Source organism: Vigna radiata, chromosome 5, assembly GCF_000741045.1.
Source record: "Vigna radiata var. radiata cultivar VC1973A chromosome 5, Vradiata_ver6, whole genome shotgun sequence".
NCBI lineage: Eukaryota > Viridiplantae > Streptophyta > Magnoliopsida > Fabales > Fabaceae > Vigna > Vigna radiata.
The window spans coordinates 15,460,772-15,473,414 of record NC_028355.1 but is presented as its reverse complement, the minus strand read 5'-3'; positions in this window follow the sequence as shown (position 1 = coordinate 15,473,414).

The window sequence follows — 12,643 nt, the reverse complement described above, 5'->3', positions numbered from 1 at the left end:
TGATTAGTAAAACAGCGGTAAATAAATTTGGGTTATCTAAATTCTGATGACAAACTAAATCTAATAAATGATAAGTGTTAAGTAAGAAAGATAATAAATGATAAGTGTTAAGTAAAAAAATAATAAGACAAGTTTTCATCGCCTTCATTATTGACTAATGTGAAGATGAATTTTGATTTTTAGTGTTTTTTCCACGAAAATTAATCTATTATTTTAAGAAAAAGAAAAATAATAGAAAGCTAGTACATAAACAGTCTCTAGCATCACATGTTTAAGGTTTAACGAAAGGAAATTTACGTAAAAAATGATCGGTGATATTTTTGTAAATAAAACTCCATTATAGAAGTCGGTTCTCCAGGGTCGGATGTCAAATAAGGTATAGACATCAGCCCTCCCAGATCAAACCTAAAAAAAGTTCGAAAATATCTCATTTTAAGCGTCAATATTAATTTTTTTTATTACATGGACGTCGGTCCCCTAGATCAGATGTCAAAAAGGTCCGAAAATAGATGTTGGTCCTTCATATCAAAGGTCAAATCCTCAGTTAGAAGCTACAAAATCAGAATTGAAAAAGGTCACTTTTTCAGACGTGGAACGTAGAAGGAGTCGACGTCTAATACACATTAGATGTTGGATCCCCTTCCCCATACGTCAATAAGCTGTGAAAATACCTCAAAAGTAGCACACAAATAGATTTTTTTAGCAATTAGACGTCAGATCTGGAGAGAGGACGATGTCAAATGCCTTTTTAAATCCCCAAAACTCATAATGCAAGCCTCACTTTCTTTCGCATTTTCGTTTGGGTTTTTGCTTCGTTCGCATTTGTCATTGTTGCTACAAGGTATGTTTGATTAATTTTCTTCCAATTAATTTATTTTGCATCGAGTAACTTTAGTTTGTATCGATTAACTTTAGTTTGCACCAATTAAATTTCGTTTTCACCAATTAATTTTGGCTTATGATGTAGTTTTGTTTGTGAGTTAATAAATCTTGGCAGCGGTAGCGAGTGCCAATCTCCATTGTTTAAAACTCATAGTATATCCAAATTTGTGATATGCTATAATGATTTTCTGTATTTTATGTGTGGTAATATTGTAAAAACAAATTAGTTAAAAAAACATAAGGGATGTCGATTTAGGAAGAGTTGGACATCAAAATTGATGTCCGAGAAAGAAAATTCAATGTTAAATTGACATCTCTCAATAAGACGTCAAATCTAAATTGAATATTAAAGCTTTTTTTTACACTAGTGAAAAATTGATATGACAGTCTTGTCCACAAAATTTCATTTGGTAAGAAAAATAATATAATACTTATATATGTATTCTAAAAAGATAAATAGGATGAAACAAAAAGAGATAAAAAAAATAAATAAAGTGTAATTGTTAAAGATATATTAGAGTTTGGTTTGGTTAAATCAGATTACATTTTTGTTTTTTCTCTTTATATATATATATATATATATATATATATATATATATATATATATATATATTCGATCATATGCATCTTTCATCACAAAACCATAGATGAAAAATATGCAAACCTGAGCTTCATGTGACACCCGGGCACTAACGAGGACGGGGAGTGATCGCCGGTGCAAGAAGCATGGTGCAGGGGGCACAGACAAGGAGCGGCTCCTGGCAGGCTTCGAGTGGAAGGGGCACATGGACGAATCGAACATACACCAGAATGAGAGGGATCTGGAGACTGTATAGGTATGAGACTATACAGTTGAAGGATAGCTTAAAGGAATTGATTTGGCTACCCATATCACCAAAATGCATTTACTTTTCGGAAGCCTAACCCATAAGAACTCCATGGTTAAGCGTGCTTAGCCTGGAGAAATTCTGGGATGGGTGACCTTCCGGGAAGTTTTCCCGGAAAGTGTGCGAGTGAGGACAAAGTACACTGGAAAGTCTCGTGGTGATGTGTGAGGGCAGTCAACAGTCCCTGTAAGTTGCCGGGGCGTTACAAATGGTATCAGAGCCTAGCCTCTCCAAGTACGGTGTGGTTCGAGGACGAACCAGACGAAAGCTGGTGGGCATGTGACACCCGGGCACTGACGAGGGCGGGGAGTGATCGCCGGTGCAAGAAGCATGGTGCAGGAGGCACGGACAAGGAGCGGCTCCTGTAAGTTGCCGGGGCGTTANATATATATATATATATATATATATATATATATATATATATATATATATCCTTGTGAAGTTTAAAAATATGTTGATATGATATTAGTAGTTTTATTTTCTTATTTCTATTATTTTTTCTCCTTTCGATTTGTTATCTTCTTTCTCCGTATGGTCAATCCACTACCAACTTCAGTCGATATCTAACCAAATTCATGTTTTTCGATCATTTTGACGTTTCAAGGCTTGTCTTAACGTCAACTCTTTTATCACAAGAACTACACAACTTGGAGTTATGTCATGCATGTTGTTTTCTCTATGAGAAATAGACTGCCTTTGGTCGACGGAAGTCTCCAACAACCTCCTTCAATTGATCTCATATTTGCAGCTTAAACTCTTGTGAATAACATTGTTATATATTGATTATATAACTTTGTTTCCAATGATATTATTGCTAGTATCCTTTTCGCCTCAACAATACATGAGATTTGGGAGGATTTGAAAATTAGGTTTTTAAGAAAGAATGGTCTAGGCATCTTCCAACTTTGCCAACAATTAATATCTTTATAGCAAGGATTTAAAATTGTTAACGTGTATTACACGAAACTCAAGTCAATATGGAAGGAACTCTGTGAGTACAATCCCAAATTTCAATGTTTTGTGGTAGTCTTCATACCTTTTAAATTCGCACATGTATGAGTAGGTGATGTTATTACTTATGGGTCTTAATGTTTTTTTCTCTTTATTTTCCAAAAAGAGGCACAATGAAAAATTATTGATTAGTCCTAGTGATTCAGTAGTACAAAAATCATATTTTATGACGTACAAAAACGAACTATGACGTACATAGTTTTGTAAGTTATAATAATAGGAGATTTGTAAAAAAAAAAGTGTTAGTTTAACGATAACAATGGAATTGTTCTTTGTGTCTAAAGAAACCTGAGAATGAGGAGCAGTTGCAGGTGTGTGCACTTGATTCACTGAGTCAAAGAAACAAAGAAAAAATCAATTCAACATAAAATTATTCAAAATAACGCCATTCAAATATAAGTAATAAATTATTTATACAACCTAAACAGAAGGAGATATTAGCATTAACTTGAAGGTTGCAAAAAGCTGGTAACTGCAGAGCAAGTGTCCTGTTGATGGGAAGAGAACCAAAGTTAGTGACATTGGACAAGAGGCAAAGACAATGTGGCTCTTGGCTGTAGATCTGTTTGAGGTTGCCACAACATAGTGACCCTGGAGAAGGGTCACTACCCTGCATAAATGGGGTGCAAGGAATAAGGGGAATTAGGCTAGATGTGCATTCAACTATGGTGGGGTTGAAGGGCTAGAGTCTTGTGAAAATATGTTGGGAAGATTAGAAATAAACAGCAAGAGAATAATCTGACACAAATTGGGGACAAAAAAGAAATTATTCAGAGAAACCATTTTGTTGTTTGTGTTAGTGTTTATGGAAGGTGTCTAAAATAGATAAATNATCACTTTTTTGTGTGAGTTGTTCCATATAAGATAAAAGTGCAGAACGTACGTACTATCAATAATAATCAAAAAGTTATAAAAGAAAAGTGCAGAACGTAAGTACGAGCGAGGAACGAAAAGCGAGAGGAAATCAGTATATTGTTAAGCCGAAATTTGAATCACCAACTTTCACGTTATGCCGAGCAACCAACACTTGTATACATAGGCCACAATCTGCGCCTCTGTTGATTCACATGTAAAGAAATTTATCAATAATAAGACTTAAAGAATCGTGGTATAAAATAGAAGAGCAGAACGTACGTACGAGCGAGGAATTGAGCCGATAATAAGACTTAAAGAATCGTGTTATAAAATAGAAGAGCAGAACATACATACCAGCGATGAATTGAGCCGAAATCTGAATTACCAACTTTCATACTATGCCGAGCAACCAGCACTTGTATATATAGGCCACAATCAGTCCCTCTGTTGATTCACATCAATTGCTACTCATCTCATTGTCCTTTGACTGTTGACCAACTTTAACTCATATGGACGTGGCCAATGAGATGACGCCACATGTCTGCCCTCTTTCCACCCAAAATTAGGGCTACAGCAGATTGGGAAATTGCTCTGCATTGTGCCGTCATGAGCGAAGAAGCGAAAGGTTCTGATGGGGCGCGACCTCTTCCTTCTGTTACAGCGCTACTTGGCGAATTGGGAGCCCTTCTTGGTTCTTCTATGTGATGACGGCGACGCAGTGGCTCTCTGGGTGGCGCGACGACGAGGTGTTGATGATTCTTGCAGATTGGTTACGCGAAGAGGAGGAAGGGAATTGTGCATCTGGTTCGAGCATCTGCATCGGCAATTCACATTGGGGCTGCTCTGGGTATGATTTGGGGTTCTTGGGCTGGTTTTTCTGAGTGCAGGTTTGGAGATGGATGACCATGGGTGGTGTGATGGTGGCGTCTAGGTGGTGGCTTCTTGCGGATGGCGATTCAGCGGAGATTTTTGTGTTTTTGGAATTTCCTCTACAGGTGTGTCACGCGGCTTGCTGAGGAGATGGTCCGGTGAATTTGATGAAGACGAAGGAGAAGGTGGCGTGGTGGTCGCACCTTGCTGTTCACTGGTGGTGGGGATGGTGGTCCTGGTTTCTCTGGCATGAAGATGATTCAGTTCAATGGTGTCCTGAAGCAAGGCGTGGTGGCGCGATGATGAAGGGGGTGGTTGCTGTGCGACGACGGCGTGAAGGACTCGCAATGGTAGTGCATGGTGGTGACGGCGACGACTTATGGCCTGGCGGAAGTAGAACGGCGGCTAGGGTTTTTGCCAGATTAGGGTTTCTGTTTCTGAAGGTTAAAGAATATGGTGACGTGGCAGGGGTGGTGATGTGGCAATAGTTTGTTTAATATTTGGTGTATTGACAAATTGATTTTAAACTAGTAGTTTTAATACAAAAGGTTTAATTTGTCAAACCTTATGCCATACTATAATTCATGTAAAAGGTTTAATTTGGTCCACATGTAGTGCTCTATGGAGTGATTTTAATAGTGAAATGCAATAGTACGAAATTAAATTTGTAATGTTTTTAATAGTCTTTTTTGTCTATTCTTCATAAAAGCCCATTTCTGACCGAGGTAACATTACTCAGGGGAGCGAAAGAGGATATATATTTCAATACTCAGGACGTTTATTATAAAACTGTAGAAAATTACATTATTACATTATTTTTGTAGTGAAAGAAGACTCACAATAAAAATTATTACAATACTGCTATTCTATTATTACCACAATTACCCACTCTAGTACAGTTGATGTATCTGGGTGGATTGTTTGTGTCCAGACATAACCTTATTTCTACAATAATTTGATAATTTGCTTGATAATTTGGTCTTACACATGATAGTTCTACATCAGCATAAATCACATTTTTTATGGCATTGTTGATTCTAAATGCATAATAGTATTGACCAGGTAGGATACCTCCCTCTTCAAGTGTCTTTGTAAGATTAGTTCTTCCGTAAGTATGTAATGCAAGGAGGAAAAAACATGGAGTTCATGTTAGAACATGACCCATGATATTTCCATTAGTTATCTTTTAAATACTATATTAAAATTATATTATATCCATAAATTTAAATGAAAGATGTACCTGAACAATAGGTAAAGGGTTTAATGGATCACAATCACGTGGATGTATGTCGCTAAAATTTGATGGCCATAAACCATGTATTGTGAAAATTCTTCTTGTTGTCAAACAGTAATGGATGGAACAAAATCCTTTCGGCCAAATTTTTGCCAGAGTCCATCCTGAAACAAAAAAAAAACATAATGAAAACAAAAAATATTTTTTTCATTATGTCTGAATATTGTATGGTAAATGAGGAGAATGGATAGAAGGAAGAAAATGGATAGAATGAGAAAAACCCTTATGTCTATTTATAGTATTTTTAGTTTGTAAATAACGTTTATTATTTCATATCATGTAAGCGAACGAGCTTACCTACCCATCTCATGCACAAAAAGCCAAGCCTAACTACACATCTCACGTAGAAATCATGCGTCTACATTAAGTTTTAGAAAGATGAGCTTGGGTTAGTGGGGTCCACGTTGTTAGCAGAAGACGTGTGAAAGTTTATAGTAATACTTAATGAGTTTATTTAGATAAACAAATTGGAAAGGAAACTCCACACGAACTAGCAACCCTTCTAGAATCATGAGAGTTTACATAATTCTTGAAACTAGGGTTTTTTTTTTTTAATTATGACATTAATAAGTTTTCTTCTCTTGATCCTTATAAAGCCACACTAACTAAAGTTTTATTACTCTTGTTTATTTTTTTAATTTATTTTTTTATGTATTGTTTTGAAACTATTTTGTATTTTATGTAATTTAATGTCTAATTATTTTATTTTAAAAGCACTTAAGTTATATTTGAAGCATATTAAAATTATTTTTAATTATATTTTTATGAATATGAATAAGTTTGTATAACTAGCGCACTAGTACAAAAATTATATTTTATGATGTACAAAAATGAACTATGACGTACATAGTCTTGTACGTTATAATAGGTCTTAAAAATGGACTGATTTTAGAAACTGTGTCATAATATGTTTAGATGACATAAATTTTTGTTACGTCATAAAATGTGTAGACCTATTATAACTTACAAAACTATGTACGTCATAGTTCGTTTTTGTACGTCATAAAATATGATTTTTGTACTAGTGATTTTATATTTTTTCGGTTAGGTCTTCTCCTAAAGTTTCTTATAATTCTAAGAATAAAACTTTCATGAAATCTCAATGTATAATTACTATGATTTACTTTGTCATGCTAAAGAAATATGTTACAAGCTTAATAGTTATCCTTCAAATGGTTTCAAGAATCATACCACTTAATTAAGTTCAACAATTATTTTGTTTTAACTCAATATCAACTATTGATAAATTTCCTCATTACGACCAATGAAAATAACCCTAATGATATTGTTACTAATGTGGTGTATGATAATATTCCTTTCATTTAATAAATGTTTATCTAAATGGATATTAAACTATGGATCACTTCCGATATATGTTACTTTTAAAATCTATATCACTATAGTTTATGTTCATGGATCATATCTTATATTATCTATTTCTATGAAAGTCAAATAGAAGGCATATATAGTGTACCATATGACTCGGACGGTCATATAATCACCCCATAATCAAGCTAACCGAACGACTTTGGAGCCAGACGCAGTCAAACTGATCGAGCGTAATAGAAATCCTAAACTTAGACCAGACGCCCAGAAGCAGAACGTTTGGTCTAAGTCAATAATCAGGTTTTTCTGAAGATTAAGGTAAGTGGTAATTAGAGATATTATGTTGGGATTGAGTTGTGATTAAGATTTCGCTAATCCTAGAACCATAACAAAAACTATAAATACAAGTCAAAGGTAAGAGGTAAGTGGTTCACATTTATTGCATATTATCACTGCTTTAGGCTATTGTACAAATAGATCACTGACTTTAGCATTGAAAAACCTTTAACAGGTACATCTCGGAACTATGGAATGAAGACGAAGGCGTGAGACGTAGACCAGATGACTTCCCAGAAGAAATTATGTAGGCGTTAGGAGTTATCCGACCTCATACCCAAAAGAGATAATTTTTCTCCATAATGTTCCCTATACTTCATCTTTTCATTTTCATTTGCTTTCTTTATCGACTTTGATATAACATAATAATTTCGTTTCATTATGGAACCTAGTTATTTTGTTTTGGAGAACTTTGGGACATAGAAGAAGACTGACACTCTTAAACACATAAGAGATCTGCTGGTTCTTGAATTGACCCCTATCCCACTCTTTTTCTAATTCCATTCATTCTTGTAATAGTATCACATAGTGTTGAACATTTTTTTTCCTGCATCCCTTCATATAAAAAATACCAACTATATCCGAGTCAAAGTCAAATCGGTATTAATCAGGGTATTAGTACATTTATATTGTAACCAATATCATGTATAAAATGTTTTTCAAGTTGTTGTATATGTAATTGTAACTACTTTTATTTAAATACGTTTCAATATTATTTGGTTTAAAACGACATTCGTTTTGGTTGAAAATTGTCAATTTAATTAATTAGTGGATCCTATTTTGGATAAAATTGATATAATTTACGTTTACTTAACTAAATACTATTAGAATGTGGGTTTAAGGTCTAACTCAATCACACAAAATCGGCTTGTAAGGTGAGGTTTGCACCTCACTTATATATTATAAATCGGTCTTATCTTTAGTCGATGTGAGACTTCCAACACACCGACAACGTGTGGAATAAAAACAAAAATGTTCACTTAGAATTCGTTTGCACCTCACTTATATATTATAAATCGGCCTTATCTATAATCGATGTAGAACTCCTAACAAATACATTGATTTAATTATTTTACACAATCCATGTTTTATTTTGTTGATTAAATACTTGATGGGTTGTTTATAATTTGGCATTGAGTCGTATGGGCAGTATTTTGTTTTACTTTCATGAGATGAAATTTTCTTATCTTTGTTCAAATTTAATTCTCTGGTTATTTTATGAATGTACCTGTATTTATACCTGGTCTAAAATGGAAGACTTTAAACTTTTTTTATTTAAAGTTCCACAATTTTAACTAATCAATAGATACTCAATTAACTAATTAATATACATTATTATTATTTCATACTTTATACGATAATTATATACATTATTGTTAAGATGTTCATTAGACAAATAACTATATTCTTTCAAGACTACAAGGAGCTTGAACATGAAAGTATCACATAGTGAATCATCTTTCATACTTTCACTCCTATCTTAATCATATTTAAAAAAAAAAAAAAACTCTTAATTATTTAAGCATTAAAATTTGAAAATCATAAAAAAAAAATAAAAAACCAACTCAAAATTATATGCAGTAATAACATAATTGATGAAAATATGACAAAAATGAGAAATGACAACATTTAAGTGAAGTTATGCATCACTTGACGACATTAGAATGAAGTCGTGCATTGCTACAATTTTCCTAATCACTTTTAATTTAAATTAGTTGTGACCCTCCCACAACTTCTACTTGTTCATATTAGATTATTATCCTCTTTACGACTTGGTCATATAGATTATAATTTTTTAAAAAATTTCCTATTCATGATATTCACTGCAAATTTGCCTAAGTAAAAAAAAAAAAACCTATATTTGGCATTGTTTTCTTGTTTAATTAAATTTTTGTAATTTAAGCAATATCTATAATATATCAGCAATTTATTTTATTGACTTTATTTTAGTTAAAACTATTATTAAATCCAATATTTCGACTAAAAATAATGAGTCTTGCGTCGTATTTGGATAAGATAATTTAGAAGGGTAATTTATTTATATAAAGAATTTAAAAATCTTTAAGCTGAAATAACTTATTTGGTTAAATTGATTATGAAAAAATAAAATTTAAGAAACTTTCAAAGATATTTCGAATAAATAAAATAGAAGGATTTTAAATATTTAAAAAGTATAATAAATTTTAAATTATATACACTTTCACCCTACTTTTACTTCACTCACGAATGTCCAGATTTGTATCCATGAGTATTTGTGGATAAAATTTGTAACAGATAGTTGTTAATCACAAGTATTTATTGTCTACAAATAGTGAATACTTTAATATCTGCTTATAAATTGGTCGAATGCAAGTATCATGTTATTCGTATTCACGTGTATTTATTATTTCTAAAAATATAAAAATAATAAATTAATTTATATTTTATTAATTTAAATTTAATTTAAAATAAAATTAATTTGTATCTTATTAGATTAAATTGAATTAAAATTAAATTTTAATTTATATTAAATTATATTTTATATTTTCTTTTGTAATTTTATTTAGATTTTATTTTAAAAATTTATAAAACATTTTTTAGATACTTGTAGGTATCCACAAGTGCTTACGAGTTTTAAAATACTCGTAGATGTTTTTTAAATAGGTATAGGTAATGAGTGATTTTTTTTTTTTTTGTTGTGAGTTGGGTAGGAGGTAAGTAATATTTCTGCCCAACTTGACCTATTACCATCCCTAGTCGAGACAAGTTAGCTCAAATTGAAGACTCAAGCAAGTTGGCTTGGGGTTCCATCGAGTTTGCTTAGATTGAATGCTTAATATAGTCGGCTTAGCCTAAAGGATTAATTCAATTAGGTTAGATTGAAATTCAAGTCAATTTTACTTAGGCCATAAATTGAGATGAGCTGGATCATATTGAAGGTCGACATGGGTTAACACTAGCCAACACGGGACGAAGGTTGAGATAGGTCAACCTGGGTTGGAGATTAATACGAGTTGGTCGAACTGTAGGTCAATAAGACTCAATATATGACAAAGGTCGAGATGATTTGGGATATGTTTAAAGTCTATCTAATTCGGTATAGATTGAAGATCGAGCCTATTAAGCATGGACGAAGGACGAGTCAAGTGAGTCATGGCCAAAGGTCAAAACAAATTGACCTTGCTAAATGTTAGGATGATTAGATTAGACTTGAAGGTTGAGAGGGGTCATTATTGGTCGAAGGTTGAAACGAGCATGTTTATGCCTAGGATTAAGACAAATCGATAATGTTGAAGGCTGAGATTATTTGACCGAGCTAAAGGTTAGGTTGTTTCTATGCAGGTGAAAGGTTAAGTCAATTCGGCATAAGTCAAAAGTTGAGGCAAATTGGTTGTGATGAATGACAAGCCAAGCCACTTATGACTAAAAGTCAAGACAAATCTAGTGACTCTAATGTTAAGATGGGTTAACATATGTTGAACATTGAAACATGTTTGTCATGGGGCCAAAGACCGAGACAAGTTAGTCAGGTCAAAGGTTAAGATGAATCGATTTAAGCAAAATATCAAATCAAGTTAATTCGGAATGAAGAGTCAAGTCTACTCAATCCAAGCCAAAAATCAAGTTTAATCAATCTAAGCTTGAGGTTAAACTTATTGACTAAAAACTGATTTAAGTCAACACAAAGTAAAAATTAGTTTAGTAAAAAAAAATGACTAAGTTCAATATTGAATTCACAAGAAAATTAATATTCTTTATAAAAAAAGCAAAATAATAAATGTTTTGAATTATCTAAATAAACTATATAAAGAAAATGTAATTATAAATTATTGAAATGACTTTTAGGGTATGTTCACTTGGGGTGATTGGAGGAGAGTGATTGAGTGAATTTGAGGAGATTTGAGGGTAATTTTTGTTGTTGTTTATTTGAGTGAATTTGAGGTAAACAAGTGGATTTTGGAGTAAATTTTTTTAATCTGTCATATAAACTAAATCCTACACCAATTCTCACAAACTTTACTTCAAAATTCACTCTAGTTTACTTCCAAATTCACTCAAATAAACAAAAAAAATAAAATAAATTACTCTCAAATCCCCTCAAATTCACTTAATCACTCTCCCCAAATCACCTCTAAGTAAATACACCCTTATATAAATTTAGTGAAATCTCTTCGTATTTTTTCTGTGTTTTTCATTAAGTTTCTTTTACTCACCGTCTCACGATGGTAATGTATTTCAATGTGATCGATAAATCAATTACTCATGTGATGTCATGTCTGTACAATTTTTTTTGCCCGAATTATGTACGTAGAAGAAAAGAAGTTTCAAGGTAGAGATAATGATTAAAATGATCTAAAATGTTTTTCTTAATAATTCCTTTATCATTGTTATTAGTATTCTTTTTTAATTTTGTTTTTCATCAAGTTATTACTATTTTTATTCTCTTATCAGCATTTTTTAATTTTCTTTATTATTTTAAATATTTTTTTTGATATTAATTTTCAAAATTAAGTTGATGTAGTACAGTCCTTCATATTAAATTGACACATATTATTTATTGCTACTTTCTAAATCAATTTTAGATGATAATGCATATTTGTTTTGTTAATCTAAGTGTTATTATTAATTTGACGGATAAAATTATATTTATTACCTGTTTTTTTAAGTGAAACCAAATTCTGAAGGTTAAAAATATTGATATAAAATTAAAAAATTATTATAATAGTCAAAGAAAACTCCTAAACTATTTTGTTTAAAAGATGCAAAGAACATTGTATGATGAAATGAAAAAAAAATGTTAAAAATGTGGAATTATTTCCATTTTATTAATTTTTAATAGACGTAACCGGGATCTTGAACTTTGTTTTTCTTCAAATTTTACACGTTTTAAGCTAATTTTTTCCTCGTACGGACCCAAATGGATGAGTTTTTCAAGTAAATTAATTTTGGTTTAAACCTCTTTTTGATCTCTATTCAGTTTAGTCCTCGCTTTTAAAAATGTAAATTTTTGGTCCCTAAGTTATGAAAAATGTATCAAATGAGATTTCACTTCAATTGGAATTTGGTTATTCACCACGTACGAGGATTCCCGCTAAACATCCATGGTTGAATGGTTAAAGCGCCCAACTCATAATTGGCGAATTCGTAGGTTCAATTCCTACTGGATGCACGCCAATGGGACCCTCCCTCCAAAAAGTCTATC